At 46.9% G+C, this 19,160-nt stretch overlaps 1 pseudogene; it reads left to right on the forward strand.

Moving 5' to 3' along the window:
* The first annotated feature begins 4,258 nt into the window (after window positions 1-4,258).
* Window positions 4,259-19,160, forward strand: part of LOC118577440 — a 31,282-nt pseudogene continuing 16,380 nt past the window's right edge.

Raw genomic sequence — 19,160 nt, forward strand, 5'->3', positions numbered from 1 at the left:
GGGGGCTGTGAGAAGCATCTTCCTATTTATAGGTTCATTTCCTGAGACTTCTCATTCAGTGTTTAGGACAACAGCTCCCTGCTCTCCAGGAGACTCCTGTTCTGATCCCATAGGGCAGCAGGCAGGGGGTAGGGGGTTGGGAGCAGGGCCTGACTGGAACTGAAGAGCTTGGCCATTCAGAGGAGGGGACATTTGTGTTCCTCTCCTTGTACTAGACAGTGTCTTTAAATTCCTGCCCACCTGGAACCTCTAAGTGTGACCTTGATTGGAAACAGGGACTTAGAGTATCTAATCACTTACCCTAGATTTGTTCTCATAGGTTGAAATGCACTCTGATCTAATGGTTCTCCTTCTCGTAGAACAGGACACACAGACACACCTAGGGAAAATGTCACATGACGACTGAGGGAAAGACCGGAGGATGAGTCCAAGCAAGGAATGCTGGGAAACTCCAGCAAAGTCTAGAACTTGGAAGAGTAGCCAGGAAGGATTCCAACATGAGAGCCCACGTAGGAAACAAAGCCTCCCCTTGAGTCTGGACGCCTGGCTCCTGAATTAGGAGGGAAAACTTCCTATTTAGGGACACTTCCTTACATGTGGTTTCACTTTTGTGATTTCATTTACACACGGTCAACCTGGATTGCAAGATATTAAACGGGAAATTGTGGAAAATAAGCCATTTCTAAGTTTTAAATTGCATACCATTATCAGCAGTGTGATGAAATCGCCTCCATTTTCCACTCTCTCTGATTTGGGATACAAATCATCTCTCTGTCTCGAGTATCCACTCTGTATGCAATACCAGCCCATTAGTCACTGAGCAACTGCCAAACTTATTAGATCTACTGTTCCAGTAACATAAGATTTTATTTTATGTAATAATGGCTTCCATCCTTAAAAAAATACCGTAGTGTATTTGTATAATCACTCTATTTCATTATTTCTTATTATTAATCCCTTGCTATGCCTAATCTATAAGTTAAAGTCCACAGGCAGGCTTGTAGAGGAAATAACAAAATTCACATAGAGCTTGGTATAACAATGCATCCTCTGTGGAGCTTGGATAAGGGGCTCAACTGTATTGAAACATGTTAAAACCACCCATGTGTTGTTTTTTGTCATGAAGCCCAGAAAATGAATATACTTTTCCAACAATCCTAGGACGGGCTGACAGCCCCCGCTAATGTGTCTGTCTTTTGGTCTGCAGAGGGAAGAAGGGGAAGTCAGACTACTCAGCAAGTCTCTAAAGCACCTACCTGGGAGTGGGCCTATCACATCTGCACAGGGCTACTGCCTTGATCTGGTTATCCCAGCCAGCAGAGAGCTGAGACAGACAGAGGAGACTGAGTCTGTCATAAGTGTTGATCCCAGCTGGAACAAAGAAGGTTCTGCTGTGAAGAGGAAGATGGATGAAGGTACTGTCTGTGGCCTGGAGGTGGATCAGATGAGGACTGTCTTAGTCACTGTTCTATTGCTGTGAAGAGACGCCAAGGCCATAGCAACTCTTGTAAGGGAAAGCATTTAACTGGGGCTAGCTTACAGTTTCAGGGGTTTAATGCATTATCACGACAGAGGGGAGCATGCCAGCATGCAGGCAAACATGGTGCTGGAGAAGTAGCCTAGAGTTCTAAATTTATATCCACAGGCAACAGGAGGAGAGGCTCTATGCCTGGCTTGGGCTTCTGAAACCTCAAAGCCCATTCCCAGTGACACACTGCCTCAACAAAGCCACACCTCCTAATCCTTTCAAACTCACCCCCTAAGTATTTAACTATATGAATCTATGGGGGCCATTCTTATTCAAACCACCATGTCTCCTGAGGCCTATCCAGTGAAGGGGGCTGCATCACAGGAAGGGGCCCATCCTGAGTCAGCTGCTGAAGTGAGCAGAGACAGCACACAATGCAAGCCACAGTGGCTCCTCTCTAGGGGTTTTCTACCAGAGAAGGTGACAAAAATGCTAACATGTGGCATGAGAGATAATTTGGCCCTGTCTAAACAAAGCCATCAAGCAAGCAGGTGTTACAATGTCATTACAGCCCATCTGGTACCCAGGGAGCCCAGAAGATGCCCAGCAACCTTCCAGACTTAGATGTGGCCATACTTCCTTGACCTTTGCTGTGACATGTCTCTTTGAAATGAAATGTGCCTTTGACCTTTGTCAGGCCCTATGAGAGCCACCTATCACTCCCTGGTGGAGCATGAGGGATTCAGTGCCATCGTCCAGCCCCTTTGCTTTCCACTCCACTTGGCAAAATGAGAGAGAACAACTGGGTTATTCTTGGCTACAATTGGGAGTCTGTATTACTGCTTAGCTCATGTGAACAGTAGAAGCAACCCAACGCTTGCCAGCGGAGAAGAATTTAGGTCAGAATTGCAACCCCATGCATCAAAGCCAAACAGGTGCATCACTGCCATGGTGACAGGCAGAGGTGGCCCTTTAGAGCTGTTACATAGCAGCTACTCTGTGGAGAAGGATGTGGGACAGTCATCACCTCCCAGTTCCCCAGAAATGCCAGACAAGCAGATTGTCCATGCTGTCTGACCACTGAGCTGGCAGAATTGCTCACAGTCAGGTAACTGAGTGTGGCAAAGGTAATGGTGTACATAGAGGGGCTACCAGGAGGCCTTAAGAAACAGGGGTTCCATCTGTGTTTCCTGGCAATGAGGGTACCTCAAGCCACAGGAATATAGGATCCCACCAAATCCACAATTCAGACTGGAAAATGCAGGGGGGAAAATTTGTCTGTTTGCACATACATTACTACAATAACCATGTGGCATATCCAATTAACAGAAAACTACTCAGTCATAAAAAGAAATAGAGGACTGATCCACGTCACAACATGGACGAACCCTGCAGTCAATTGCTGGGTATCAGAAGCCTAGCTTCAGGTTCAGTAAGGGATGCTGTCCCAAGGGAATAAGGTGGAGACTGATAGAGCAAGACATCAATATCATCCTCAAGCCTCTGCACAGGTATGCACAGGCTTGTGCACCTGCACACATAAGTGTGTATTCAACACACATATACACACACAACAGATAGGGCTACATGGGATAGCTCTGTGAACAAACTCAGTGTCTGTGATCTGATAGCTAGAGCTCAACCTTGTACATGGCGGCAGGTAAAAAGGTAAACATCTGCACACACCCACATGCACACATTCTGGGTAGCACTGCAGCCAGTATTTTGTTTTGTTGTTGTTGTTGTTGTTGTTGTTGTTGTTGTTGTTGTTGCAAACTGTTCTTGGGCTTGGCGTCAATCAAGTTGTTCTGAAAGTGTCTGGGATGAACCTCAATAAGGATGCTTGGGAGATAGGAGACAAAGCACCATCTCCCCCTCCTTCAGCAGAGTGCACAGGCACCAGCTCTGTGGCATTAGCTCATCATTACCATGACTGGAGGGTCCTGGCAGGGGGAGTGTGGTGATTTGAATGAAAATGTCCCCCATAGGCTCACATGTTGGTCCCCCAGTTTGTGGAACTATTTGGCAAGGATTAGATATGGCCTTGTTAGAAGAAGTGTCACTAGGGACGGGCTTTAAAGTTTCAAAAACCCATGCTATTTCCCGTTAGCTCTCTTACTCTCTACCTTGTGCTTGTGGATCAGATGTGAGCTCTCAGCAACTGTTCCAGCACCATGTCTACCTGCCTGTTGTCACACTACCCACTGCCATGGTCATGGACTCACCCTATGAAACTGTAAGCCCCATAAATGCTTTCTTCTATAGGCTGCCTTAGTCATGGTATTTTGTTTGTAACTAAGGGAACATCATGGGAATTTAACAGTATGCCGTGTGCCAGGCACTTTGAGTTCCAAGATGTGGGGCTAGGATGAGTATCAGACATCCAGGGCCACAGCCTTATTTCTGCCAGTCTCCTACAAAGTGGGCTCCAAGAAAAAATATGGCAGCAGCTGGGCAGAACGTAGAGAGAACACAGCCTCATGGCTGAGAGGAGAGGTCTGGTGTCCTAAAGGCCATTCTGCACACACTCTGTCTGGAGCTGGGTTTCTCCCCACTGCCTTTACCCCTTGATCTGGAGTTTGAGATGAAAAGCACCTTCCTGGCACATTTAGGACCACACCTAGCCCGAAGTAAATGTAGGACTCCCAAGTCCTTCTTTGGAGGGCCTCTGAAACCCATAGGATGATGTACAGACTGGTCAAGGACATCAGTGAGGGGAGCTCCCAGAGCAGCACCAGGCAGAGAAGAATGGGGTCTCAGCAACAAGGCCAACTGGGGCTGATAACGAGGATGGTGGTGGTACCATATCAGCTCTCCAATGTGACAGGTATGAGCCACCAGGCCTCCTGAGATGGGATTGGGCCTGTCACCCAGAGTAGCTGCTCTGTTGGAGACCCTATGCACATAGAAGAGCAAGGCATAGCCACCAAAATTCCTAAAGTAAGGAGATGGTGACGGCGGACCTTCTTGGCCTTCAGGCAAGACAGAGGGTTCAGAGCCAGGGCATCAGTGCTCAGTGACCACAGACATGAAGTATTAGGGAAGAAGGTTCTGGTCCAGGGACACTTGTGACTCTGCCCTGACAGCCACAAGCAGCAAGGCACCAAACATCCAAAGAGTCTCTTCTCCCCAGCTGTGGGCCAGCAAGAGTAATAGTAATAATAATAATAATAATAATAATAATAATAATAATAATAATGCCCCCATTCAATAATACTGAGAAGTGCTCATGGGAAGGTCCCGTCCACATCTCTATAACCAGACTAGAGCAGACTTGGGCTACAACTCAACTGGGAGGTTGGATTGCAGAAGCCACACAGCCAGCCACAAGCCTGAGCTGTTTCCTGGAAGATAATTATTTTATACTTATCAAAATAAGTGGTTCACGGGAAGGCTCTTATTTTATAGTCAATTTCAGGTTTTTCCTATTATGTGGTATGTTCTTAGTTGAGAGTGGAAGCATGGCTTCAAAAGCAAAGATCCTGTGGCCAACCCCTGCTTTACCCGCGGGGGCTTCAACTGTGCTCAGCTCCCATGTTCCGGTCATGACCCCAGCCACTCTGAGTCCAAGAGGCTGAGCAGATGGGCTGCAGGAGGAGGAGATACCAATTGTGGAGTGAGAGCTATTATGCCCTACCTTATCCAGACATTGCCTGTGCCTCTGGCCCTTGGTCCCTTTGCTGGCCCTTGGTCTCCCAGGTAACTGGAAGGCCATTGCAAACTGGTCTGTGCTAAGTGGCCCCACTCCTCTCCTTGGGAGCAAGTTGTTCTTCCTTGCCAGTCCACTTGGAGTCTCTCAAACTTGATGACAGCCATCTAGGAATTTGGAGAGAAAGAGACTATGGCCTGACAGGGCCTGCACTGGAGTGTGGGGCAGCATGGTTGATAGGGGAACCTTCAGTGCAAGCAACCCATCCTTAGTCCCTTCCCCTCTGACCTGTCATTCATTATTGTAGAAGGGTTTAGGGTAGAGGCACTGACATCTATGACATTAATCTAAGAGAGCCCCAGGGGCTGTTTTCAGAGCAAAACAGGAAAGAATTTAGGAACAGGGCAATTTCACAGGACAGAATAATGAATCCAACCGAAGTGTGAGATATGGATTTAGCATCACCTGAGAGGGTCTCTAGATGGTCTGTGGGAACATGTTTCCAGTTTAAAATCTCCTAGTGGATATGCCAATTTTAACTGTTTTTCCCCCCAGATACCTCTAAATCTCTCCTTTAGACCACACTGTGTATCTGTCTGTCATGTGGCAAGTGGGGTAAGAGGCACATCATCACCACTTTCCAGGTAAGTCTCCCAGCTAGGCTGTGACTGGCCTGTATTTCCCCATGCTGGGTCCCAGAGCCTGGGCAGCCCCAAGAGGTGGGAGGTGGCTGTATCAAAGAGCATTCTTCTTTGAACAGGGAAGCTCCTCCCAATGCTATCTGAGATTGCTGCTTGGTTTGGAGTCATATGTATATTTAATTTTTATAATAATTTAGCCTCTCCTTTTCTGGACCAAAAAAAAAAAAAAAAAAGCCCAGAGCAAGGAAATGAGCTACCTCAGGCCTCATAGCAACAGCAGCACTAGCATCGAAGCATCCCTAGACATCTTGTCTGTGCCAGAGACTGCTCTGAACTTCTCTCCTATTAACCCATTTAACCCCACAACATATCATGGTGCTATCCTCATTTTAGAAAAAGGAAAAGTGAGGCATATGGATGAGAGGCTGAGAAGTTCTCCCAGGGCCTCAGGGGTGGTCAGACCACCTGAGCTCAAAACCCATGCAAAGAGAAGGCTGTCTGATGACTCTTTCTGTACTTCTAGGTTATTTACAGTGATTTTTACCCCACAAGTAAGTCAAGGCTGCTTAGCAGTGTGGGCTCCCACTGAGACAAGCTGAGGTGCACTAGGAAAGCAGGACTTCCCTGGGTAGCTCTGGCCTTCATGGGCTACTGTCAGGATGACCAGTGGCTTCCCAGGTAGAAATCTTGGGGGCATGGTAGAACTCAGGAGAAAAGGGTTGGGCCTGCCTGCATACATCCCTTGAGCCTAGGGAGACTCATTAACCTAAGTCTTGAGGTCCTTTACTGCACATTCCACTTGTCTGTGTTCTATTGATTCTGTCACCTTGCTGTGCAAGATTCCCTAGGAATATACCACAATGATGTGCTGATGAAGACTCTCTTGAAGGGGTATTACTATTTGAATAAATTGTTCTTAAGGTGTACCTACTTATGAAATAATCACATGATAGTATCCCATGGAGCATCATATGCACCATAATGTATAGAAGACCATTGAATAGTGTGGTGGTTTGCATGAGAATGGCCCACATAGGTTCACATATTTGAATACTTAGTCAACAGAGAATGGAGCTATTTGAAAGGATTATAAGGAATAAGAGGTGTGATCTTGTTGAAGTGGATGTGACTGTGTGGCTGGAGGAATTGTGTCCCTGGGGGTGGGTTTTGAGGTTTCTCTCTCTCTTCCTATGGATCAGAATGTAGCTCTCAGCTATGATCCAGGGCCATGTCTGCTGCCATGCTCCCCATCATGATGATCATGGACTAAGCCTCTGAAACTGCAACTAAGCCCCCAGTTAAATGCTTCTTTCATAAGAGTTGCCATGGTTATGGTGTCTTTTCACAGCAATAGAACATGACCAAGATAGAAGTTGGTACCAGGGGTTGGAGAGTTGCTGTGGCAGGTCTGACCATGCTGTTTGTTGGCAAAATGTGAACTTTGGGGCTTTGGATTAGGAAGGCAGCTAAACACTTTAAACAGGACTTAATGGGCCATACTAGTGGAAGCATGGAATACAGTGATGCCAAGAGCATTATGATGGCCCGGTTCAAGAAGTTTCAGAGGGGAAGAGTATTAGTAAGTAGTCTAGAGACCATTCTTGTAAGATTTAGGCAAAAAGAATATGGCTGCTTTCTGTCCTTGTCCTAAAAGTCTGCCTGAGGCCAAATTGAAAATTTTTGGATTAATGGAGTTGGCAGGGGAGATTTCAAGATAACCTAATACTGTCTGTGTCATGTGATTATTAGTGATCACACTTATGCATATGTATAATGAAAAGCAAGCTTGACAAGGAAAAATACAAAATGTACAGTTTGAGGAGAAAAAGAGCGCCAGAAAGTACAATGAGTTAAGTCCTGTGCTTAAGAAAATTAAAAGTTTAAAGAAAAGCTGGGTGCTAAGTGGAATAAAGGGAGTGGTGACCTCAGGGCAGGACTCCCACCCCGCTAAACTTCCAACTTGTAAAAAGGAACTAAAGGAAAACTTAAGCAGTGAAGGAAAACAGAAAGCTGATGCAAATCTAACTGAGAGAGCCGAGCTCCAACCCCATCAAGCAGCAGAACTTGGCAACTTTAGCTCAGTGGATATAGCTTTAGAGGCAAGAATATGACAAAGGGGTTGTGGAATCTGCCTCCATAGCAAAGGAAAGCAGCTGAAGCCAGATAGGATGAAAGAGCCTGCTATTCAGGATGGAGCTGTGGTACAGAAGCAAATCTCTCTCAGGGTCAGGTTTCTGCCTTGAGCCCTTTTGCATATTTCACTAAATTCTAAACCAGTGCTTCAGGAAGACTTCCTTGCTTCAGGAACTCTGAATGCTGGTGTGAATGTCAAGTGCACATCCACATCTAAGTGGTTGCTTTATTAAGTGTGCTCTCAACAGCACTAGAAAATGAGAGTGGGGCCATCTTTGTTGGGTCTTAGTGCAAAGTCCATCGATACACAGCTGTATTGTAAAGGGGGGCAAAGTTAATCCTGTTACATAATCAAAGTGCTGAAGCTGCCCAGAAGCTCTTCCCAGAAGAACTACCTGCAGCTGGTGGCTACCCTACAGGACACACAGCCAGCCAGCTCCAGGACACGGGCCAGCAAACTTTGTGTGTATAGGACATAGGTCTTTGCCACAACCACTCAACTCTGCAATATGAGGAAAGGACAGACACAGATACCTTAAGTAAATACCAGTGGTCATATCCCAGCTGGGCCAGGCCAGACCTGGGCAAGTAGGCTAGCATTTGCCAGGCCTTCCTAGGGGTCTTTTCAAGTCTGAAGTCACCAGTGCTTCAAGACTAGTTCAAGCCAGTCTATCTTCCTTGTGCCTTGCTGCAGCTGTGATCATAACCCCGTTAGGACAGTCACTGTTTTGACGTCCAGCCATGGCTTAGGATGCTAGGCTGTTTCCTTCACTCCTCTTGCTGACTTCTGGTTCCTGTGTGTGTACCACCCTCCCTCTCTGATTTATTTTTCTTATCCTTGTTTCTGCTTGTTTAGCAGCATTGTAAAGCATGTGGGACATGAGGTTACCTTCCACAGGGGCCCACACTGTCTGCTCATGGACTTGACACCCTCAGCGAGGACATAGGGGCAAGTGTCAGATGGCTGAAGGCAAGCTGGCAAAAGGTGGGAAGGCCCTATAAGCACATGGCTTCCTGGGTCTAGAGAAAGGCTTTATGCTATCCTCCCTGGTCACAAATCCCCTCAGGCTCATGGCAGTTTTGGGTGGGAGTGGCAGCAGCATGCTGGAAACCCAACAGGTGTAAGTCTGATGACTCCAGTGCTGGCTGAGCTCCAGGCCAAGCCTTTGCCCAGTCCTGCAAAGGGCCTCGAATGACAGCTCGTGGCTTCCAAATGTCATTCCTGGGCCAAAGGGTCACTTTAGCACCCAGCTTCTTAAACTGTGGGTCATGACCCACACAGGGGTCATATAATTGAATGTGGAGTTTGCAAAGCTTTGACAGCTGCCAAAGGTTGCAAGCAATGACCAGAATCTAATTCAAAACCAAGCATGGGATAAATCTGGGGTATTTCTGGCAGTGCTCACCCATGCAATGTTGCATTTTTTACTGCGCGTACAAAGTGTTCTGCTGTGTAACGAGCAGAACAGTTTGATCTCAGAAAACAAGGGCTCTTGTCAGTTCCTGTCAGTCTTCGCATGGGGCATCAAGTCAGTCTGCCTTTGAATTGTGTGTCAGAATATTTGATTTTTAAAATTGCCATTTCACTCACTGGCCAGAGCGTCATAAAAACATTAAAGTCGTTAGAATTCATTTTGGCTTGGGATTAGGAGAGAATTTTCTAATTTTCCTAGGCACACCTTTGCTACATTCAACTATGTACTTGCCATAGATCCATTATTGTCGCTGCAATAAGATACTCGACAGAATCAACCTGTGGGACAAAGAGTCCACTTCAGCTCACAACTGCAGGTTACAGTCCATCATGGTGGGAAAGCCAGGGTGGCAGCAAGTTCGAGCTGCTGCTCCCATCGCAGCCACAGTTGGGAGCAGAGAATAGTGAATTAGTGCATCGTGCATCAGGCTGCTGCTCAGCTAGACGTCCCCATTTTTTTTTTTAAGGTTTGCTTTTATTTTGTGTGTATGCATGAGTGCCTTCATGGAGTGGAGGCAAGATGAGAAGGACCAATGAGAATCCAGGATGCCGGGAGGACTTGGTCTCTTATTGGTTGTTCAATGGGGTGTTTAATTTATGATGGGGGCAGCGTGTTTGGCTCTTAGCCTCCCTAGAAAATGCCCTCTTGCCCTGAGAGGCAGCCTCTTGTGTTTCTTTGGGCTTCTCTCTGTTTGTGGGATACAGAACTGGCCTGCCTACAATGTCAAAGCACCTTGAATCCTCCTTCCCATAGCTGGGACACATTCCCATGCCCTGTGGAGTATTCCCTGCCTCCATTACAAGGGATATTCTCAGGGAGGGCTTTCTTTTTTTCCTCTCTGAAATTCATTTAGAAATGGCTCTCCTGGTGACTTGGGATGGCAAGTGCTCCAAATCTTTACACTCTTTAGCTGGAGATGTTTCTCCTAGCAGCCAGCCCCCAAGGCTCTGTACATGGGATTCTAGTGTTCAGCTTTAACTCAGAGCTCTCTGAGGTGTCAGAAGAAGTGGAACTGGTAATTTGGACACTCTGACAGGACCATAAGAACCTCTGCATAAAATATAAGAAGGGATAGGGATCCTGCAGTGTGAAGCTATTTTCTTAGGGGTTCAGTGATAACTAGGCCTATTGGTGACATGAAGGTACCATGGTGGGGGGCTAACCTAGAACAACGAGTAACCTGAAAGCCAGGCCCACTGAGCCTCTTAGCTTTCCAGTTCCTTGGAATTGAAGATGTGGACACTTCCCTGAGCTTGTGGCACTTTGGTCATTTGGGAAGTCCTATGCATCCCAGAGTCACATTGCTCTGGAGAGCATCATCTTATGGGGTCTGAGTAAGGGAGAGATCTGAGGTCTTGGGGTGTTGCCTAGCATATCAAGGCCTGCCTGGGTAATGAGAAATATCCACTAGTCTATTGTCCAGTACAATCACTGTGTCCAGGCTGGAGAGAGGGAGCAGCTGTCTCCCCCAGCCAGCAGCCTGCCAGCTAGCTGGCCCTTGGACTTTTGTTATCATGCCTCTCTGCTCCTGTTCCACTCTGCAGTTCCATTTCAGAGAGGTCAAACTAACCAGCAGAAACCCATAATTGCAGAGGAAGACCCTGCACCTCATATCATGACAGAACCCCCGTCACGTAGCCAGCTGGTGACTGGGCCACATGTAATGGTCATGACACTGGGATGAGCAAGGCATACTGCTTTCCCTCCCACAGCCTGTTCTATAGGGTTTAAGATAGGGTCAACAGTGGAGCCAGCAGGGGTAGAGGCTGGAGAGATGGCTCAGTGGTTAAGAGCACTTGCTGCTCTTTCAAAGGATCTGGGCTCAGTTCACAGTGCCCTCATGGTGGTTCACAACCATCTATAACTCCAGTTCCAGGGGATCTAGTGCCCTCCTATGGCCTCCTTTGACACCAAGTCCACACACGGTGCACAAACATACATTCAGGTGAAATATACATATACATAAAATAAATATTAAAAACCAAGTTGAGGTCATGACTTTATTAGGGTCAGCTTTGAAAATCTAATTGGGTCAGTCCTTCTCTGAGGATGTTCTGGAACCTGACATAAGCAGGGGCCAAGCTTATCCTGGCAATACCAGCCATAACCTGTGTGACTTTTTTTTTTTACTTATATAAAGTAACTGAAACATTCTACAAAAGCTTCCATTACTAGGCATTTCTCAGGGACAGTTGCCCAACCACTGAGGGCCCTGGGGGTGCCACATATAAAGCTCAACCTACACATTCACTTTCAGACGCCTCAGTAGGGGGCCCTGGCATGGGTGCTCCTCAACATGGAGCTCTGGGCCTTCTCCAGCAGCCTGTCTGGAGAAAGGGAATCACCTCCTAGGGGATATGATGGTTTGGATGAGATGTCCTCCATAGGCTTGGGCACTTGAATGCTTGGTCCCCAGCTCATTAATTGGTGCTGTGGGAGAGGCTTAGGAGGTATGGCCTTGCTGGAGGAAGTATATCACTGGGTGTGGGCTTTGATAGTCTAAAGAGCTCAGTTCTCTTTCTCTGCTTCCTGCTTCAGCTGCCTGCTGCCTCCACTCTGCTATCACATACTCTAACCCTCTGAAACAATAAGCCCAAATAAATGATTTCTTCTGCAGGTGGCCTTGGTTCTGTTGTTTTATCATAGAAATAGGCCATAGTGAAGCAACTAATACAGGAACAGGGACAACTGTGTCTTACATAGGCGACACACACCAGGCACTGTCCACTTGAAGACCCAGGATGTGGATGGGGACTTTTCCTTTAGCTATAGACTTCATTGGCCTCCCAGAGACAGCATCACAACTGGCCTTCCTTGGGCAAGGTTGGCCAGCAGGTTCACAAAATTACCTTCTATCTTCCAAGTGTGCTCTTGGACAATCTGAGAAGCTGTTCCCAGCATCCCTGCCTACTGGTGAGAGTGGAGCTGAGGATGGCAGGGTCTGCCTCGGGTTGCTCTACCTGGCCGGGGAAGGGACCACAGAAGGAAAGCAAGGCAGGGACAGTGCAGTGGATGTAGTGACCCGGTGTGCAGGCGAAGAGTCCACATATGGGGCCAGATGCAGTGAAGGTGTAAGTTCTTATGTGAAGTTCTCAGGTACTGGTTCCCCCAGGCACACATCTCACGGCCTGCAGTGCCATGTAGCCCAGGCTGGCTTTGAATTCAGTGACCCTCCTATCTCTGCCTCTCCTCTCCAGTGCTGGGATTATAGTCATGTGCCACCATCCCTGACATTGATTTTGTATGTGTGTGTGTGTGTGTGTGTGTGTGTGTGTGTGTGTGCATTATATATATACATATATAATACACACACACACACATATATATGTGCATATATACTTATATATGCACATGCTTGTTTGTTGCTTGTTTGAAACAGGGTCTTTCATTGATATATAACTCATTGAGCCCTGGAGACCTGCCTGTCTCTGCCTCCTGGTGCTGGGAATTACAAGCATGTGTCATCACGTGTGGGTTCTAGGGGTTAAATTCAGGTTTTTCATGCTCACACAGCAAGCATTTTACCAACCAAGCTGACTCCCCCCAGGTCCCTGGCATTAACTTTAAATTATATCTATTATAACAGCCCTTATGAGTTAAAATTAGAGGAAATTTTTCCATTGTGTGGTAAATAAATGTAATATTTCACAGTCCTGTAGGTCAGTATTCCAAGCCAGATCTCATCAGGTACACGTTCAGGTATGAGCAAGGCTATACTTCCTAGAACCCCAGGCTTTGCTTCTTTGGCCTGCCTGTCTTCCTTGGCTTGTGGTCACTTCCCCTGTCCTGCAGGCTGGTGATGGCCAGTGGCGACCCCTTCCTGTTACAGTCCTCTGGCCACTATATCTCCTCTCTCTTTCCCTTTCACAGTTGTCCCTGAAGACATCACCGCACCCCCAATAATCCAGGATGACATGTCATCCTAAAGTCAAATGGTTAGCAGCTTTAATTCTGTCTACAGTCTTAAGTCCCTTTGCCATATAAGACGACATACAGGCCTAGGGATTAGGATGTGGCTAACTTGGGGGGGGGGGGCTTATTCTGTCTACCACGGGGTTTTCCTGGCTATCATATTGTTATTGATCTCTAACTTAATTCCACTTTTATTAGACTACACCTTGTGCATTATCCCAGCCCCATACATTCATTACCATTCTCCGTGTGACCCAGCCGGTGGGGCTGTGCCTCACAGAACCTCCTTCACACCCTTGGAGGGAAAGTGTACTGCACAATGTAAAAACCAGTCAGGTCACGGTGATGGTGTGTGACATCCCCTGTGCACAGTCACATCAACAATTTCTTTTTTAAGATCTCTGAGCTGGCAGGACTGGCTGCTTTTTCTTTTTTCAGGTACATTCGTATTTATTATTATGCCTTCCTAATAAATAGACTCTCTTGTCTTTTATGAAGTATTCCTCTTTATCTCTTTTAAAGCCTGGTTCTTGTTGTGTGTGCTGTCTGATATTCATGTAACCATTCCAAATATCTGCATCAACCATTTCTGTTCCATCCATCTCAGTTTTCACATGCAAAACATCATCATCACAGCCAGGTCCCCAGCTTCCAGTTTTTAGTTCTACTTGAGGTAAAACACATATGGTACAGAATTTACTCCCTTCACCATTTAGGGGATAGGAGCTGGGTTGAGACAGGGTCTTGTGTAGCTCAGGTTGGCCCTGAATTTGCTCTGTAGCCAAGGCTTTCAATTGAGCTCCTGATCTGCATGCCTTCAGCTCTTGAATAGTGGCATTGCGGGCATGCATCACACATCCAGCCAGCTTCACCCTTTCTAAACACACAGTCCAGCAGTTTCAACTCCATTACATTGCTGTGCAAGTAGTCTTGAGAATGTGTTCATCTTACAGAGCTGAGATTCTACACTCACTGGAAGACAACCCCTGCGCTGGGCATGGTGCCCTTGCCCACAGTCCCAGCACTCAGAAGGCAGAGGTGGGAGGACTGTTGCCAGTTCCAAGTCAGCCAGGGCTGCATAGCAAAGCTCTGTCTCAGAAAAAAAATAACGCCATATTTCTCCCTTCTCCCAGCCCTGGCAGCCAAGATTCTGCTGTCTGTCTGTAACCATCCAACTGCCTCAGCTGCCTTTGGGAAAGCAGTATTGTTTGGCACCTGTCTTGTGACTGGCTTATCCCGCTCCCTATAACAGTCTCCAGCCTAACAGCCTCACCTGCCTTGTAGGATATGTCAGGATCTCCTTCCTTTGAAAGGCTGAATCATTTATGTTGGTTTGAATGAGAAATGCCCCCCACCCGACCCCTATAAACTCTGGTATTTGCATAGTGGGTCCCTAGTGGCACTGTTTGGTGAGGCTTAGGAGGTTTGCTCTTGCCAGAGGAAGTACGTCACCAGGGGCGGGCTTTGAGACTTTAAATCGTCAAACCACTTCCCCTTTGCTGTCTCTGTTCAGTGCTTGTGATTTAAGGGGTGAGCTCTTAGCTTCCTGCCCCAGCCACCATGCTTGCTCTGGCTCTATGCCCCGCCGCCACCAGGATGGACTCTTATCCCTCTGAAACCGTAAGCTCACCTGAACTTCTGATGTAAGTGACCTTGGTCTTGGTGTTTGCTCACAGCCACGGACAAGGAACTGATACAGCACTGTACCTCCGCCTCATCCGCTTACCTGCTCAGCTGTCGGTGGGGCCCTTCCACCTCTTGGCCACTGTGAGGAATGCTGCTTGGAGGCTTTGCTTTCTATTCTCTTGGAGAAATACCCGGAGTTGCTGGGTTGTATGGAAGTTCTATGTTTAATTTTGAATGAGCTACTATGCTATTTTTCATAGAGGCGATATTGTTTTTCATTTCTACTGGCAGTGTCTAAAGCTCCCCATGTCTCCAAATCCTTGCCCAAGCCCTCTCCTCCCTCCCTCCTTCCTTTGCCCTTCCTACCTCCCTTCTTTCCCAATAACCAGGTTAGTGGTGGTGAGATACAGTTCTTGTTCCATCCATTTGTCTCTTTTCTATTTTCTATTTCTTTCTTTCTTTTTTTTTTCCTGTGATAAAACACCATGGCCAAGGCAGCTTATCAAAGCATTTATTTGGGCTTATGTTTCCAGAAGGTTGGAGTCCAAGGTGAAGAAGCAAAGGCAAGGTGACAAGAACGGCTTAGAATTCACATACTGATACACAAGCAGGAAGTAGAGAAAAAATCACGCTGGGATTGGCACAAGTCTTTTGAAACGGCAAAGCCTGCCCCTAGTGACACATCTCATCCAACAATGCTATACTTTTTAATCCTTCCCAAACAGCTTCACCATTTGGAGATCAATAACTCAAGTATATGAGCTTATTGGGGCCATTGTCATTCAAACTACCACATACCCCCTCTTTTTTATCAGCACATATTAATTATTAAAAAATGGATTTTATTATTGGCCTTTCTTTTAGTCATTTCTGTTAACCTCTGCCTTTGAAATACTGGGCTTTGCCCACTAACATTTCACATGATTATTGATGCAGTTGAACAGGCTTTGCTAATTTATTAATCTTCTATTTCCTTCCTTCCTGGTATTCTTCATGGTCTGCCATATTTGGGAATATGTAGATACTTGTAATTTTTCCATCTTATTAATCTATTGTGTTCCAGCCATCCCTCTTTCTCTGACACTCTATTGGTGACTGCTTAGGAGTTAAAGTATACACCACATATATTTCATATCAGTTAATGTTGTGCCATTTTACACCTGACTGTGCCCTGCTGTTCTCCATGCTACAGTCCATAATCTGTGTCCGATCTGTAATAGACCTCACAAGAGAACATGCTGTATTTCTGACATAAACAGTCTTTTATATTTCAAAGAAATAAAGACATTAAAAGCTCTCTAATTTTCACACATCTTCTGAGACCTGTCAGCCTTTGTTACTTCTTTAACTTGGAAATTCCAACAGAAAAACTACCCTCCTGGGGACTTCCCTCAGTGTTTTTCGTAAGTGGCAACACATTGGCTAAGCTTTCTCTCATCTCAAGCTTGCCTTCATCCCAGAAGGATGCTCTTGTGGATTCTGGACTTTGAAGTCCGCAGGAGTCCTTTCAGGATTTAAGGATGTGGTCCCACTGCCTTGTGGCTTCCACAGTCTGTAGTCACAGTCTGTAGTCACCGCTGTTTTAAACTGTGTGGAACGTGTCTGTTTTCTCTGGGTGCTTGAAAGACTTCCCACTCTTCACTGCAGATATCTCAAGCACCAACCTACATCACAGTTCAGAGAGCTTTTTCTTGGCTAAAGTGAGGTATGTGTGGTTGAATGTCAACGGAGCTTGGGGAGAGTTTGGTCTTTGTCCAGGGTTTGTAGCTCTCATTTGCAGTGGGAGCTGACCTGGCTGTGCCCACATGCTTGCTTCTGCTACTCAGATGTCCTTTCACCCGTCTCAGATCCGTGAGGACCAGGAGCAGGAGCATGGACTATGAGAGAGGAAAGACTTTGGAAGAGGTTGAGGAATACAGAACCAACTCTATGCAGAGAGTAGAGACAGCTGGGGGCAAACCTGCCCTGTGAGGCTCCAGGGAAGCTGTGGTAACACACACTACCTAGGTGGTTAACCATCTGAACTAATGCTGCTCTAAAGGTGGGGCATCTATCAAGGTCCAAGTAGAGGTTTTTCCATTTGGTTTGCGGGTAGCCATTTTGCTGCTGGGTCCTCATAACGTCATCCCCGGGTTTTATTCTCTGTCGTAACATCTCTTTTAAAAATGATGTTAGCATTCATACTGAATTGGGCCCCCTCCACTGATCTCATTTAACCTTTATTGCCTTCAAAGACTTCCTCTCAAAGTGGCCACAACCTGATCAATTTGGGACTTTCACGGGAAATCTAGGGGAACACAATTCAGCCCCACAGTTCTGTCACAGCTGTAGACAGAAGAGCTGCCCCATGACTTGTGTTGTGAAAGTCAGGCGGCAGCTCCTCAGGTTTGGCCACTGGCTATCTATCACTGTATCCCTTTATTCTCCCCACAACCTGTGTTGCAGCTCTTGTGGCCTCTATTTTGCATATATGGAATTAATCTCAAATCACTCGGCTAGTGAATGACTGGACCTTTCCCATGCTGAGTGTTTCCTCCACTGGGTCTGGCATTTGGTAGCTCAGGGTTAACATTTTTAGATTTTTTTTTTTAATTACATGTAGTTATTTATTGTGGTGTGTGTGCGTGTGTGTATGCATGCTAAGGTGCGCACTGGGGAGGGCAGAGGACAACTGTGGGAGCTAGTTCTCTCCTTCTACCGCGTGGATTCCGAGTTTAGAACTCAGGTCCTCAGGCTTGGTGGCAAGCACCTTCACTTACTGAGCCCTCTGGCTGTCACTAGGATCAATTTGGCTTGTGTTCCAGATTGATTCTGCTGACAGGCCCAACAGCTCATGCTGTAGTTCAGGTTGCCATAAATGATGCTTTAAACAACAGCAACACATTTGTTCCCAGTTCTAGAGACTGAGAGTCTAAAGCCAGGTGCCTCATGTGCCAGTACTAGTGGGGACCACAACACTTCTGGCCTCCAGTTGCTGCCTTCTTGAGGCTGTAAGGTGGAGTGGCAGAGAGTGAGTTTCTAATGACATATCTCCTTGCCATGTCAAGGCCAACCCTAATAACCTAATTATTAGCTCCTGCTAGGCCTTGCCTCCAAGCATGGTTTCTGGGAGCTATGGCTCCCATATGTGAATCTGGAGATGCATTTTAAATCATCGTAGGCCCTGTGTTTCTCTTACACTGTGATGAGAAAGATGCAGGCACTGAGCTAGAGACTAGAATGGCTACTTGCCTCTTCCTGTGCTAGGGCTGTGTTGCCAGAAGTCTGGTTGGGGTCTTGATCCCTGGTCTTCTAAGCTATTCACAAGCTCAGTGCCTCCCACCACAAGACACTGATACACCCATGTCAGGAGAGTGTCTGTAGTGACTGGAGTGCCCAGGGGTTCTGTGCTCCACCAGAAGCTTAGTGTTAGTTCCTGCCATTGCCAAAAGCCTGACCCAGAAACAGCTCTTTTTCAGGTCTTTCAGGCACCCAGGGCCTGACCATTTGCAGGCACTTGGAGAAAATCACCTCTCATGGGCTGCTGAATCATTGCATGGCTTTTGAGTGTCCTGAGATTGAGGGAAAAACCCATGTGGCTCTGTGGCAGTCTCCTGCACAGAATGTCCCCACTGTGATATGTGAGCATGTCATGGCCTGGGCAGCTTTCTCTTTAGCAGGGTCTGTAGACTGTGGCTTGGCCTGGCCTAGGTCTGCAGTGTCTCCTACTCATGACTCCTCCTCCATGCCAAAACAAAATCCTCTGCGGAGCTATGTTCCATGTGGAGTAGGGCTGGATCTTTTGAAGTGCAGACACAGGGATGAGGTGATGCCTGCAAGAGGCCAAATTGGAACATTCTACAAGTTTCGGCTTCCATGTTAGTGTACAGATGGTACAGATCAAAGAGATCCCCTGTCCTCACCAGACCCAGAGGTGGAGCCATGAGGCTGGAGCGATGATCTCTGCACAGGGGCAGGTAGGTGGGTGAGCAAAGAGGACTCATGGCACGCAAATTCCCCAGGGTGAGAGGTGATTTGGTGGCACTTCCATGCTAAGGGACATCTGAGCTGAGCACTGCTTCCTCACCCAACTGCATAAGGCACGGCTCATCTTACCACTCCACCTCTCACTCCACCCCCATGTTGTGAGGGGATTGGGTTTCAGTCCTGGAAGAAATGGCTGATTCTTGGTCCTTCCACCTCATAGAGGGAGGTGCCATTTATAGGTGTGTACCCTCCTGGAAGAACAGAGGGACACATGAGCTTCTTGGCATCAG

This window comes from Onychomys torridus, chromosome 1 (assembly GCF_903995425.1).
Source record: "Onychomys torridus chromosome 1, mOncTor1.1, whole genome shotgun sequence".
In the NCBI taxonomy this organism is placed as follows: domain Eukaryota; kingdom Metazoa; phylum Chordata; class Mammalia; order Rodentia; family Cricetidae; genus Onychomys; species Onychomys torridus.